Below are 16,558 nucleotides of genomic sequence, written 5' to 3'. Positions count from 1 at the left end.
ATCATTTTATCAGTAAGGTCCTGGCGGAAGCAGCTTGAGCAGCACAGACACAGACAAACTGGTGAGCTGTAGAAGCCCTCAGGTGGGCTCTGTTGTCTCAGTAAAACGAGCTGCTGCGAGTAAATGAGTTGAGGAAAAAGTGGATGCTCTAGCACTGCTATTACTCATTTTTGAGGAACCATTTCATTTGTTCTGAAAACATGTGAATTGTGTCACCTAAATCATTGGACCGAAGGAGCACAGAGCAGAAGAGGCTGAAAGGTCTGAAGACAGCTCAGACAGGTTGTTTAAACAGTGACACGCTTACTAAGTTTTTTCCTTGTAACATTTATTGAAAAAAATATATCATATCTATGTTTTTAATTATTAATTTTTGTCTCTTTTTAGTCTCATTTATCTAATAAATAGAAAATATCTGTTGAAACTGCAAAAAATTGTATGATACCAGTTCTATTAGGCACGAATTAAAGGCAAATACTTTCTGAATATCCAAAGTCAGTATTTGGAGACCAAGTCTTTTCATGTGTCTAAATGTGCATGCACATGTATGCATATGAATAGTTTCAGACCTCTGTCCAGGGAAAAATTCTAACAGCTGTCAGGAACAACTCAACATAAAGGGTAATAAAGAGTCCAGTCAGAGCTTAATTTGGCCACTACAAGGTCTCACCTTGAAAGGCTGGAAATAATTTGAACACCACAGAACTCACTCCTGATTACCTTAATCATCTTTCTCCTAGAGAGGTCGTTTTACAGTGTGAATAACTACAGACAATAAGAATCAATGAGTGGTAAATGATGGCATTCAAAGGATCTGTTTGTGGTCATGTCTAATGGGCAAGCTAATACTATTTTAAAGAGATTAGCAAAATGAGGAATAGAATAGGGACCCAGATGTGACATGGCATGAAAAACTGTGACAATTTAACAGTGAATGACTGGAAAGTAATTCTCCTCCTCTGCTCTTGACATAGCAGCGGCGCAATGGTTAGCATTGTCGCCTCACAGTGAAAAGGTTCTGGGTTTGAATCCGGGCCTGGGTCTTTCTGTGTAGAATTTGCATCTTCTCCCTGTGCCTGTGTGGGTTCTCCGGGTACTCCGGCTTCCTCCCATCATCCAAAGACATGCACCTCAGGTTCTACAAATTGCCCTTAGGTGTGAATGAAAGCATGAATGGTCTTTGTTTCCATCTGTCTCTATGTGTTGGCCCTGTGATGGACTGGCAATCTGTCCAGGGTGTACCCTGCCTTCACCCAAAGTGAACTGGGATAGGCTCCAGCCCCCCCCACCCTCCCCCAACCCACACACACACACACACACACACACACACACACACACACACACACACACACACACACACACACACACACACACACACACACACACACAATACAAATTGTGGTATATTGTGTATTGAAAGAAAATACTTCCGTTGATATTATATGATATATATATATATTTTATACTATTTAAATTCCTTTAAATAAAAAAATATGATCAGCAAGAAAACAGGGAAGGTTTACAGTTAGATTTATTAAAAAAAAAAGTCTGTTTTGATGCAATGTATCTTTCTCTGTGATTTTGACTACATATACGTGATTGCCTCTTTAATTACGATTTTTGCAAATTTGTACATGAACAACAGTATATGTTTACCGAGCACTAATACATTCCTAACCAAAAGAAACAGGCTTTTTAGGAAGTTTTTTTTCCTCTTAGAAAAACTTTGTACTTTGTAAAAGTTTTGTACTTGGTGAAAATCTTTCAGACACACACACAAAAACACTGTACAATCAATATTTTCTATTCATTAGAGTAAAATTCAATCGCTCTGGTTTATTATTGTTCTGTCATCAAAACAGTTTTTCATCTTAGGCTGCTAGATACAGGATGAGGATAATATGTCAGTGATATTCTTTCCACAATTCAATATATTCAAAGATTCCTGCAATAATTAACTTAATCCCAACACACATACAAGTTAGTATTTTAGATGTGTGCCTTTCATTCTTTGCATCCTGTACATTACTTTTGCAAATGTACAATCGATATGATGAACTGGAGTCAATACTTAACCACTGTTGCCAGAAATGTGAAGGGCATTTTTTTTTTTTGTGTTCCCTATGAAAATGCAAAGATTACTTTGAGGCATTACTTTGTTTGCTTCAGCTCACAAGCTGCTCCACTGCACCAGAAAAAGCTGCTGGCAAAAACACCCACTTGATCTGTGCCACTTGCAGGATGAATAAAAAAAAGCTAGAAAAAAAAAAACAATATTAAAATATTGTATTTCTGTTTGGAATAAGAAGAAAGTAGGGTGGGTAAAAGATCCCCCTGCCAAATAAAATGATTCACAAGTGGGATGAAGAAGACAGGCCACACAGTCAGAAATGCAAAGTGAAACTTTGAGCTGCTATAAGTGGCCTGCAACTTGCTCGCAATCAAAATTGGAGTTTGCTTTACTCAAGTCTCACAAACATCCATGTAGAGTGAAGAAATATAAAAAAAAATGTATCACATGTGGTAGTGGTATTTAGGAATCAACATTTGTACTTCAACATTGCCACAACATATGAACACTTCTCCATCACAGTCACCATAAAACTGCACACATTCAACAACATATAAGTTTCAAAAAAGTTGAATCCAGTTAAGGACTTGTGCATTGCCCTGTACGCACCTAATATGGCAAGTAAAAGACTTTTGGTATTGTGTTTGTCCAAAAAAGACAGTGAAAAATAAAAAAGACCACAAAGCGACACAGAAAAATAGAGAATCAGACAGACACTATAGCAAACCATAGAAAAAGAAAACAAATATATTGCTTGCTTGTGTTTAACTTATGCTAGTTTCTGCTCTATATTTAATCTAAGAGAAGCTCTGGCTGACCCTGTGAGGATAGCATTGTGCAAAGGTCCACTGACACCAGTGATAAGCTTTTCTCCAAACTCTCTGCCAGCAATTTAAGCCTTGCCCTTTTGCCATAATCCCTCCCAGACTCACTATTGGCTGACATGCAGACGAGTATCTACCCTAACTCAAATTCCCAAACAGTACCCTGCTGATAATGTTCTGGAAGCCAAATGCCAACTGAGCTACCAGCAAAAGATGTATAACTCCTGAGATATTGCTGTTTCTAATTATGACTTCATTGTATTTTGATGACTATAAATCCTAACTGTCTCATCATGGAAATCATTGACATATTAACAGAACCCAAAGAAATGTCAGTTTTTTTTTTTTCAAACATATATTTCAGAAGAATACATTAGATGCATCTAGCTAATGTCCAATAATACTTCTCTTACACACGCTAATCTTGGATGTTTGCTTCCCAACGCTGCATTTAAATTAATCAAACTCATAGACTTTTTGTGTCCGTTTTTTCCAAGCAAATTACATAATAATAATATATGCAATAATAATTCAATCTTCAAACTTAATGAAACCATACAAAATATATTAGTCATTAAGTGGGCGGCCATGCCTTATGTCAAGGCATGGCACACATTTTGTTGCTGGTAAAATTGTTAGAAAACTCCAGAGATTACACGTACCAACATTTTTATTTAAGTTGTTACTTTATTAATTTAATGCTAAAGCTTTTATTGCGTAAACTGTGCCCAGACTACTGAGAGCAGGATAGATACAAGATATTCAGTGTTAAAAGTTGCATGGACAGGATGAACAATTACAATGACTGATAATTCTTTTAAAGTATGGTTATGTGAGTATTGTTTATGACTTGATAGGCATGGCTCGGGATGGACGTAACTATTTTTAGTGTAAATTCACACATGAATTGACAGGTGTCAGATACATTAATAAGGCTTGTAGCCATCATATAGTAATAGCTTGGATATTATGTACGCTGTATATCTGTATCCATTACCCTTTTTGTTCTGTGGGACATGTGAATAACAGTCAGTAACACTAGCCACATTACTCTAACCAGATTAAATTTAGCAATAATTTTAAGAATTTGTTTTCAGTAACTCATGTTTCATATGATCTGAGTTTCCATGGCTTGTTTTAAAACTGAGTTAATGTCCAGAATAATATGTCATACCCGAAAAACATAACTGAAGCCACAAAACAGAAAAAGAAGGCTCAAGGAATGTGTTTTTTCTTTGCACTGGCTTTTGATATTTGCAACTCTACATTTGTTGCTTCATGTCGTTTCTTTCCCAGTTACTGCCTTATTCCCAGAGGCGGAGGGATACAGGTAGTGCATGCACAGACTGAAAATACCGAAATAATCGATGTTTAAGATCAAGGTTTCTACATCCCACAGCATACGTTGACAGACTGATGAATTCAGCTTTGCTGTTCAGTGGTTATTATTTCTCTGATTTCAATCTTAAAGCATTTTTTATCTTCTCAGTGTGGGAGAAAGCGAGAGATAAATATTTTGATCTGAAGTGCTATGGGTTTTTCTCTTGAGGGGGGAGTAGTAATGGGTGGGGATCGCTTGTCTTCCGAACAAAAACATTTTAAACTACAAAGCGACATGATTTTGATTTACCATATATGACAGACATAAACAGTTTGTTGTATTTCTTATGCTTGATTCTGCTCTGTTGAAACATCACTGAGGGGTTTGTGAGATGAAGTAGTAGAGCCTGTTTGTGCATTATGCTGCACTGCAAAATAATACCACTCTGGTTTATACCTTACATGATAATAATCCTGTTTGCAGATTTGATTTACAGTGCATGGTTTCTATTTTAAATACTTTAATCACTAACACTACGTTTGAGTATTTGTACCCGTTTAAATTAAATATCTGAGCTATCAATGAAAGAGTTTCAGTCTCATGGCCACTTGTAACAATTTATGTATTGCTTTTATCTAGTAATCATCACATTTCCATAATGCATGTAAACACAATGAATGTGTTGTCTTGGCTGTACGAGGCATTTGTATGCACATCCACTTATCGTGCACAAAAACATTTATTTTATTAATCTCCGTTGGCAGTAGTTCTGTGTTCATGGTTTATGAGTCAGGTTATATGGTTATAATGTCAGCTTTGTTCAAAACCAAAGGTTCCAGAAAGAAATTTGCAATAATGAAAGACCCAAAACAAAATAAACTCTGAGCAAAGTATATTTTCTGCAAGACTTGTTCATATAATCGGAGGTCTGCCATCCTTGAAATACATAGTTCTTTTTAAAAATCTCTTTGGATTATTTGTCACAACACATCTTTGTCTGTCCCCCTTACAGTAGATTAATAACCTGGTGACTCCACTGAGTGAAGTGAAACATGAATCATAAAAAAGGACATAACCATATCTGGAGTTGCAGCTGTGCAGCATCACTGGACACATCAACACACGCTATTTACATGTGAACCATAAATGCATTTGTGCTTTTATCCGGTTGACTTCAACCAATCAATAATGGCACCTTTAACAAGGACTTACACATGCATTCACTTTGTTCATCAACAAACACATCAGACATTAATTACAGGGGGAAAAAAACACGTTTTAAGTAACATCTTTACAGTTAGGATGGTAAGTTAAGGACATCCCTTTAAAACTAATAACACAGTCTAGCCTAAGTGCTTCGCAGTAATAGACAGTTCCTCTGAAGCATTGAGTTCAAAAACAGATTATAAATGTTATTTTGCATCCATCGCTTATGTCTTAAACCAACATGTGTTGCCCAGTGCTGAGCTCTGTGGTCTCAGAAACAGGCAACATATTACAGACACACACAGCTGAAAAGCAAAAAAAGCCAAAAGCATTACAGTTACTACATCTCTAATCATTTACATGGCTGTGACACATTCAGTGGTAAAGCACTTTCGCTAACTTTAATGCAAGACTACACTGGAAGTCACTTTCGATTAAGAACACAAATGGACACAAATCTGCAGCAGATATAAAATAATAGCAGGAGATAAATATACATGAATCTTTAAAGGTTTGTTCAAATTTATCGGCAAGCAGCATACACCGCTATATGTAAAGGTTTGGAACCATTGAGGGCAAATATTTTCTGTGACTTTTGAACCCCGGCAGAAAACCAGCCCTCCTAGAGATTATGTTTTTATACAACTGATCTGCATCACTGAATATATTTTGAAGGAAACATAAGGTCCACCAGATAATTTTTTTTATCAACATCATGAGAAAATGTTGTCAATATGTAGGTTGCAAAATTGCTGATATTGAACTCTCACAAAAATGCTTGCTTACAATGTAGGTTTTTTTGTTTTGTTTTGTTTTGTTTTTGCCTAAATTGGTTATATTGTAGTACAATATCTACTTTTGGACTACAGCATTATATAACTTTTAATTTAGTTTGATGATGACAATATGAGCAGGCTAATGTTGATTAGCCCACTGCTACTGTAGTTAGTTTATTTATTTTGAACATCGACATGCTGCCATGTAGCAACTCCGAAGCAACTGCAGTGGAAAAAGCCGCCCATGGATGCAGGGGTTTTGTATAAAACAAAGCAATGTACTCAGATTTCCTAAGTCACAAGTAAATTCACTTCGCAATAGAAGCCCCGTGGCCCTTGTTGTAAAATTGCAATTATTTTGTTTTTGTTTTTGTGCCTGGTGGTAAAGCTTAATGTACCCTGAAACAAGTCATGTTTCTGTTTTCAATCCATGAACAAATTCAAATAATAATGTTGGTCTTACCAAAAGCCACCATACGACCTCATGTAAGGTCCTAAGTTAGTGTGTCGTGATTTATGTTAAGTACTGGAGCACGCTTCCATCATAGGTGTTGGATGTCATACTCATATAGTCAGTCTGACATTTGACCATGTGGTCAGCTATATTTGGCTACTGTATGTAAACTTTAAGCTCTATTGAGTTGAAGACATGGAGATCAGTCTCTGAACATATGTCTTTCGGAACTGTGATTAATAATTACGTTAATAACTACAACCATATCAATAGGTAGTGAAGGTTGAAGATCTGTTGAGTTGAATAGAGGTTGGCAAAATTCACACATGTACAACTTTAAATGGACCGGCATGTATAATCAAAAGCATTTCTTCCACAAAATGTCAAAAGTAAGACACTAAAAAATGTGTGTGTGTGTGTGTGTGTGTGTGTGTGTGTGTGTGTGTGTGTGTGTGTGTGTGTGTGTGTGTGTGTGTGTGTGTGTGTGTGTGTGTGTGTGTGTGTGTGTGTGTGTGTGTTTGCCAATGTCGGGTGCATGCCAGAAAAAAATGTCTGTGCGTGTGTATGTTCTGCATTTGCAGGCACATGAACACGTGTCAAGTCTGACACAAAAGAGCTCATGATGAGAAGGGAAAGCTTTGAGTTCCCTCTGTGTGTGGCTATGATTGTGGTCAAATAAATGTGAGTGGGATTCCTGTAGGACAATGGGGCCAGGATGGGAAAGAAGACGTCTGTGTGAAGCATAATTGACATCAACTTTATAACCACGAAAAATGAATCATAACAATTAAGCTCAGGAAAGTAACCAAATCAATACATATACATTCAAATAAGCAGTCTTGTGTTTAGTCATGCACACTGTTGCAATATGCTAACTAGGTATGGCCAGATATTATTTCATGAAAGAGAAGGGGTTACTTAGTCGGTTGGTTTGTTGGCTACCTTCTCATCAGTCTTTGATGAGCCAGGATTGGACGAGTTTTGGTTCCAATGTTAAGTGTGTCTGTTGTGTTAAAGTGGTTCAAGTTGTTCTCTTTAACAAACACGGTCATCGTCTATCTTACTTGCTTTCTTTGCTCCATTTGCTTGTGAAGTTAGCTACCAGACTTCCTGTTAAAGCTGCTTGTGCAGAAATAAACATGTTAACCATCAGTTGGGAAAAGAGGGATTTTAGGCAGGTTCTTGTGTTACTGCCTTATGAGTAATGTCTGGTGCTGGAATCAGGACTCCACACACAGAGTAAGACTATTGAGAGACAGAACAAAGGGGACCTGGGAGTTCTGTTGATCAGTTCAGGGGCGTATTCCAGCTGACATCAGGTTACAGTTACAGGAAGTGATCGGATGAGAGGTGTAACTATTTAGTTTCATCATAAAAGTTCAAAAAACCTCAACAAGTCAAACAACCTATAATTATGTATGTATTATTATTTCTTTAATTAAGTTTGAGCTTTCTTATATAAAATATAAATGGACATGGCAGGAAAATACAGATTATACACTGAAACATGTTATATAATTAACGATATTGCTATCATAACCATGTTATGACTTTTTGTTATAACTATTTATCTAAATAGCACATGGTCAGACACCGGTTGACTGTTTCCTCATTCTCTTTTATAATTTAAATTCATGTGTTTTTCTGGTATCATCTCTCCCCCCCAAGGTGAACGTCAACATATGTCTGTATTACATGCTACATTACGTCTTAATTTCTCCCTGTCTGCCTCTTCATATGCCTCTGTCCCTCCCTAACACATAAACCCCTTTGAAAATATTCTGTTGTTAAACCGAAGCTTCTCTTGCTCCTTAGTTTATCTTTCTTTCTCTTACTGCCGCTCTTTCACTCAGTCACAAAACCTCAGGAGAGACACATCATGGATGATAATGGCTTACCTGTAGTGTAGACATTTATTCATATCCTGAACACAGAGTTGGCGAGCCGATAATTACAACACGGTGTAGGCAAACACTCCACAGACATCATCCTGAGGGGCCAGAGCTTTGTGTGTAACTGGTAGCACAAATCGATAACCACCGAATGGCAGCTTGCAGATCTCGCATAATGAGACAGAGACATGGGGAGAGCTGCTGTCCCAGAAAGTTGAACATTAAACAAGCATTTTCAGCTTGCCTCTCACCATGTTTCACCAACATGCATTGCCTTCCTATCGACATACAAAGCTACTGTAACTTAATGTGTGGATTGACTGGCAACAAGAGGAGATCCAATGCATAAACAAAACAGTTAAAAGTCAACAACCGCAAAGGTACAGAGAGGTACGGTACCAAATGTTATTATCTACTTCTATTGCTGCTTTTATTCAAGTGAAATGATTTAAGTTATGTTGTTGATATGGATGAAAAGAATAATAATAATAATTGTATGCTATTAAATATTTCTGTGAACTCTTGTAATAGTTTATATGCATTACTGAGTCATGATAATAAATATATTTTGTGAGGTCACAGTTACCTTTGACCACCAAATTCTAATCAGTTCATCCTTGAGTCCCAGTTAATGTCAATGTCAAATTGTAAGAAATTCCCTCAAGATGTTCCTGATATATTGTATTCACAAGAATGGGACTGGCAGAAAAGATGGATGTAAGGCCATATTGACCTTGACCTCTGACCTTTGATCACCAAAACCTATTCACTTAATCCTTCATCCTTAAATCCGATGTAAGGGGACAGTGACCTTGACCTATGACCCCCGGAAATTGAATCAGTTTATCGTTACCTCCAAGTGAATGTTTGTGCCACATTTAAAGAGATTACCTGAGGGCGTTCTGAGATATTTAATAAAAACACAAAGCAATGTTTTTATAGGCAAAATATATTATTATGGGAGAAGTATAACTGTGGTGTCTGTTTGTGGCTTGAACGTATTATAATATCGTATTAAAACCAAATATGTTACAAATGTTATAAATGCTGTTATAAATGTATTTTCTAATAGTGTTTTCTACCTTACCTTACCTACCTGTAACTGCACTTGAGAAAAAGTGCATGTAATGTTTAACCTTCAAGATGCATCTCGGCACCAATGAAGCACAACTGAGACAGTGTGTGTGGCCAAAATATTTTCAGTTTGAAAAGAGTTCAATAAGACGCTCTATTATCTAATGTTTACCAAAGGTGAAACTGAGATATCTAATCTACCTGTGTGGGTGGAAGCCCGTCTTTGCAGGAAATTGACAGAAAACTGTACAAAACATACAACAGTTGTATTGCTGCTGTCACCAAAGTTGAAAGTGCCTCTTTGCAGTCTTGTATGTTTCTTTTGCGGACATGTTTTTTTCAAGTATTAGTAAGAGACTGAGAGCGCATCTTGTAATGCATTCAACGATGTGCTTTTCAGCAAATCCGGATTCACTTCATCAATCACGTATTTTCAAACGATGACATCATCTAACAACTCACGTTGCAGACTCTGATTAGCTGCCACTGGCCCATCCATTTATCATGCCCTGTGCCTTTGGGCAGTCGGTTCTGTTGGACCCTGTATAGTGATTTATCTCAAAGCAAGACAGAGTTATGCATATTCGTTTACAGGTATAAAGTAATTGACACCTAATACTGTCAAATATTTTTAAAACAATTTGATTGTTGAGTTGAAACAGTTGAAATTATTTCTGCAAGTTATCTTTGATTGTTTAAAACTGTTTTTTTTAAAGAAATAATATCATCATGAGAAGGTTACTTTTGTAGTCTGATGATGGACCAATGCAATAATGGAAGTGAACTCTGGGTGATTGATTGTCTCTCTTATTCATTTCTATTATGTGATTGTCCAACTACCCATCAATCCAATGCCACCAAGTGAGTCAGTATGTGGCCTTTGAAATTATAGGCAAGCCCTTGGTATTCAAATATTGACATGGCAACATACTGTAAGGGTATACAATTTTTTTCCTGGGTATTTGTGTTTCAAAGCAAAAAAAAAGTATTTCTTTCTGCTTGGAGTGTGAAGACATAAACATTAATTTTTGTATGGCCATTTGTGCATTTGTGTCATCATACTTTAAACTAACCCCTGACTATGTTGAATAGATGGTACCAGGTAGATATTAACCAAGTATGTAATTAGCTCTTGATCTAATTATTTCATGACCTCATATATACCATCACTACTAAGCACATGAGGAATGGGAGAAAAGAACAGATAAAGTATATTTTAATGTCACCCACAGAAGAAAAATATGTTAATAATTTCAATATTGCTGTTGAAATTAGATGAAACAAGGCAGATGGATACAGAAAAATACAAACTTCTATGTGTTACCTTGTTTATTTCATCAGTCACAGGTCAAAACATTAAATTGGCAAAATAGTCTATTTTTGTAAATTCTAGTGGGTGTCGTGAGTAGTAAGAAACTGACGACTTCTCCTGGATGATGGTCTGCAAAGAAAGAAACATATTTGTAACTAGATTTCTTCACTGTTTAGACCATGGCATCTTTTTTTTTTTCCAAAAATCAAATCAGACATTTTGTTTTTTTAACCATGGAGAAAACTGCAAGTGTTTTAATTAATGTGCATGTGGAAACAAATCTGAACAACCAATGTCGATTTGTTCTGTTTCATGTCTAATCTGGGGCTTCTGACGTTCACAGTGCTTTCCATACACTGTGTAGCAGTCCTTCCACTGACAGCTGGGACTGTAGAGAAGTGCTCTCATATGTAAATTCAGATTTGTATAGGATGTCATCTGGTGATTTTACTTATGTTTTCAATAGCAACTAGCCTTGAAAAACTGTCAACACAAGCCCATTTTCCTGCCACCCCTGGATACGATCAAGGCATGTGTGAAATTACCAAATCTTTACACAAACATGAAAAAGCTTAACAGCTTTGACATATGATTGATAGGAAGAGGGGTTAGAGAAAACTTTTGTAACTGCTCTGTGCATTTATATGTGAAGCAGAGCACATTTATTTGCAGCCAAGGCTCTTCCTCTGCACTATTTATATCGTGTCTATGTGCTACTGCAGCTGCTTCAAACAGCGTTCTTTTGTTAACATTCCTTCCATGGAGACTTACTCTATTTGCATTCTATTCCAATAGGTGATTGAGACCTTAACACTCAGAAAAACAAACCACAACAAAACATTGCCCTCTGGGCTTCGGGTTAAAACATTTTTTTTGTCTAGGCCTACTGCACCTTTGTTTCATTTGCCCACAAAAGTCTAATTTATACAATTCCAAAGTTATTTGAAATAATTAAACTAATTTAATTATTTCAAATAACTTTGGAATTGTAACAAGTTGTTCCTGTTCATAATGTCCCTTGGTTGTTGTTCTCTAAGCTCCAGCAAGTCTTTTGTGAATTGTGTAAAGATTTTGGTGGGAAAACCTTAAAATTTGAACAATGTAAATCTGTTTAGAAAAAGTCTGTTTGCATCAACAACAAACTGAAGGAAACAAAATATAAAATAGAATACAACTTTATGTAGAATGCCAGTGCCTATAATTTGGTTTTCACAAGAGACTACAGATTAGACTTGTGTTCTGGAAAACAGTTTACGTGAGTCAGTTTATTGATCAGCTTTGTGTCATGTTAGTTAACGGTTGGTCCTCGTCAATGACCTCCATGTTTCAAATGTGACAAGAACGTTTCAGTCTAAAGCATGGATATTCTCTCTTTTATTATTACTTTCTTTTACATTCACCACCGATGGCCCTTGATTTTTGTGGACAACAACAGTTCTCGTGCCATCTCAAAGTACATTGAAAGCACACAAACGGAGAATACTGTGCTATGGGCATTTCAAAAATACATCATACACCATGCAGGTCTCAAAACATGGCAGGATAAGGTGAAATTGTAGATATGGAATAGTACAGGTTAAAGAAAAAGTCAAGTGATTTAATATTACGGTGTACAATATCAGATTTAAAGATACCATTTTGTATAAATTCCAATTTTCTTGCAGGGTTTTCCATAGGTTTCTGGGGGGCTTGCTTAGGTGCTGTGTTTGCAGTGAGCGGTAGTTGGACTGCCTTTTTTTTTTCCCAAAAACTATGTATTTTCACATAGTTTTGGTTTATTATCATTATTTGAAAAGTACTCTGTGCCATATAGTCATAAAACATTGGTCAAATAAGGTTTAAAGTGATTGTATTTGAAATGCAATTGTCGCATCCTCCCATAGTCATAGTCTTTATAATGCAGCCAGCTGTACGAATGGGTATGGGTAGAATTTTATTTTTATACTCTCCTGGTCCGGTTGTTTATTAATATTCTCATATTGGTTGTTTTTTTATTACAAAAAAAATGTTTTAGTTTAAATTATCATTTTGCAAAAATAATCCTACATTGGGTTTCTGCTATAATGATATAGTCCACATGTGATCACAGGTCTTTTCCGTGTAGTACATTTTCCTGGGAACAGAGCGTGTCACATGAAAAACAGACTGCAGCCACGAGCAGTGACAACACGCATGACATGGAGGCCATGTTGCTTCTCTAACCTGTTAACATGGTCACCAAAATTGAAATCAAAGATATCCCGTGACCGCCACGCACACTCTAGGCAGTGCATGGCCTTATGCTGACCACAACAAAGTCATTATAAACCCAATATTATTTTACTGGAAAGTAATCTGAAAATGTCAAAGTAAATTATATTACTGACATCAAAATACTAAGAATGATGAAAACAGGCCTTCGACAGTACCAGTCATTTCTTCTGTCCTCCTCACTGGTAGAAGGAGGTGGGGCTACTGCCTCAGCTAGCAGCATTAACAGTTTGAATAGTTTTAATAAATATTACAAACTAAGTTGAGCTCAGCAGCCAGACATTTCTCTCATCCCTGTTTAGAAGTGGCTGGGATTGTCACTAAAATGAGAATAGCAGGTCCACCTTAAGTGAGCCTGGTTTGATTAGGCTAACCCATTTTTGCTAACTTCTGTGCAAACTTCCTTTAATTAGCAGGCAGTCACTTGCCACTGTCCAACTTTTTTTTTTTTGGAAGAAAACAAAGAGCTGTTTTTCATCACAGAGCTAACAAGCAACAATACAAACAAAAACAAAAAATCTGATGTTACACTGGACGTGAGTCACTCTGTAATGAATCAGCCAATAAGAAGAAAGGGTCATTTATATCCATGAGCCTCAAAGACAGGCACAAAACAGCTTGTTCTTGGTAGAGCTCCAAAGAGACGCTTAAAGGAGGAGACCTCAAATAACGTCAAGATTGTGTTGGGGACTGAAAACACAAAAATATCTTCTCATGGATATCAAGACTGCAAATAAAACATAGGAAAAGTGTAAAGTATGTGTCCTTTAAACTAGTGATTTATATAACTGTTTTGTTGATAGTAAGTATTGGTTAATCTTAAGGGATAGTGAAAGCTTTCTGTGACGTGTCCCCAAATGATATATAATTAGAAAAATCCTAACTCAATTCTTCCTTTACCTTATTATCATAAACTTGATCTTTTACAGCTTTTAAGAAATACTGTTAATATTTGTTGTTGTGAAGTAGGTTGGAGTGTGATCATCCTGATGATTTTGTTTTTTCCTGTTGAATTAATAAAATACGTTGGGTTTTTTTTGTCAAAATGTATGTTAAGTCTCTTAACAAAGGTTAACATGACCCACTTCTTACTGTTGCTACCATACCATAACATATAGCCTGATAAAACATATTTTCCCCATCTTTGTGTCTATCTTTCAGCATTAGCTTTTCCAGGAAGACTCAGTAGTAAAAGCTGGGAACACATTATAAAAAAGTTCATTGTTTGCCTTTACTCAAGGCCTGCTGTCGCAGGTTCATATCATGAGACAGAAACTGAACTCAGTGCACAGCAAAGTTCAAAGATGAAGCACTTGACTGCACCATGAATATTTTTTAAACCTTTAACAAGATTTAAAAAATTGTACCTTATGAATCTACTATTACTATAACTCATTTCTAAATAATGAGGAATGCCTGTAAAAACTCCAATATAATATTTGCAAAACAACAACAACAAAAAAACAGACACTTCAATTGAACAGTTTTTTCTACATGGCACACAGCCATGGGATTATTAATGCGTTGCAGTGTAAATAGCACAACAAGAAGCCAAAGCGTGACTTTGTTTACTTTCTTTTTTCCTTTTAAAATCTTGCTTGTGGATTGCATCATCCCGATGATCTTGTTTTTCAGTTTTCAAAGGTGACAACAGGAGAGATATTGATATCACACGCATACTTTCGAACAACTGAGCTGTACGACAACAGTGTCTGAGTCCCTCAACAGATGCTGAAACTCTTCACAGGCTTCTATATAACATTTGTAGCATGAAACATGAATTGCAAATTAAGTGAGAACATTTTATTTTCATTTAAACAGATAATTAAACTGAGATTTAAGTATCTGTGAGACTTTACTGTACAGTATTTAAGAGTTTTCCAATCACCAGCAGAACCACAAAAACACCGTCTTCGCAAAAGGAAAATTATTTTTTCAAGTTTTTTGGTTGGAAATTAGAACATACAACTGCAGCTAATAGATCCATACACCAGTCGAATAAGCACAGCTGTCACACCATTACAGCTCAGTGACTTAAGACACAACTGACCTTTGAATACAGCTTGAGGTTAGGTATTCCCAAGAGACTGGCACATTGAAGTCGTGGAAAGAGCAGGAAGATGAGGTGCTGAACTATATAAGAAATGTGCATGTGGGGGCTAGCCAGTTTGCCCTACAGAGAAAAAGTCTGAATATGTATTTTCAAATACATTCAGTATGTTTGAGTCAATTTGTTTCAGTAGACACCCCAAGGTTCTGTGTTTTTCATCTTTTGCTGTGTCCCACTGAGTGTTTTTCATGGTACCTCTGGCGTCAGGAGCAAATTGATATAATCATGTGCTGTGAGGCAGTTCCCAGCCTTTAAAACTATTAAATGTTCACTGATATTCATCATTAAATGATGGTGCTGTCTCTGTGATTAAATCCAGTACTCATAGAATACATGTGAGTTCCACTGATTTATTTTTCTAGTCTTTGAAGTTACAGGTTACATTACAAGTATTTACTCGACACCAGGCCTATTCAATTCGTGGCCCTCTTGAATTCAGGTATGGCCTACAAGAGGTTGCCTACAAATTAAGCTGGCATGTGTATAATTTGATAACATAAACTATGAAAAAAAAACCATTTTGAGATATCCAAACCGTGAAAATATAAGCAAGAAGATGTGTGCATTTTGAGCTATAGAACATCTATGTGTGTATCCTTTGGGACAGAATAGCATGGGAAAAGAAGGACAGGGACAGTGGCAGATGCCCAACAACAGCCGTTAGTCTTGTCTCTGTTTAGGCCACATCATGAATTTAGTTGCGCAGGACACAAGTAATGTAGAAAAGAAAGAAAGAAAATAGCCTAACCCCTTTGGAATATTAGCACATGTCACGTTAAAACTGATGTAAATAGTTTCTACTTTACTGAGACAAGCCAGTCAAGCCTGAGTAAATGCAATGCAAATAAATGAGGGTTCAAAGTAAGTTTTTTTTATTTTAACACTGCAAGACATGTGAATTTATACATGAAATGTTTCTGTCCGTAAGATAAATGTGCGAATAGCAGAGACGTGATGAACAATAAAAGAATGACACCAAAATGAAAATGCCAGAGGGTGTAGTAAAAATGCTTTTGTTATGCGTGAGCGCTCTTGAAAAAGAAACCAGGCAGATGATTTTAAATACTATTGCGCAATATTGAATTAAAGTTCACTTCATATTCGTAACAATATTTGGCAAGTTGCCAAAACTCCAAACAGTATCTCCAAAAAACCTATTTCTGAAAGTTTATTCTTCTCTATGTTTTATTGTATTTATTCAATTCAAATATACCACATGCATTGTCCCGTGTCAACACAGCCTCTGTGGTCTGGAACTGTCTGATGTT

General features: G+C 36.4%; 1 protein-coding gene across 3 annotated transcripts in view; it reads right to left on the bottom strand.

Moving 5' to 3' along the window:
• LOC138622825 (leucine-rich repeat-containing protein 4C-like) overlaps positions 1-16,558 on the bottom strand; it is a 157,507-nt gene that overhangs the window by 64,235 nt on the left and 76,714 nt on the right. The window lies entirely within an intron of this gene.

This window comes from Brachyistius frenatus, unplaced genomic scaffold (genome assembly GCF_029030835.1).
Source record: "Brachyistius frenatus isolate BFR_SWC_R1_liver_20210118 unplaced genomic scaffold, ASM2903083v1 Contig_39, whole genome shotgun sequence".
Lineage (NCBI taxonomy): Eukaryota > Metazoa > Chordata > Actinopteri > Embiotocidae > Brachyistius > Brachyistius frenatus.
Note: the sequence above shows the minus strand (reverse complement) of the source record. Positions and strands in the feature narration are given on the sequence as shown.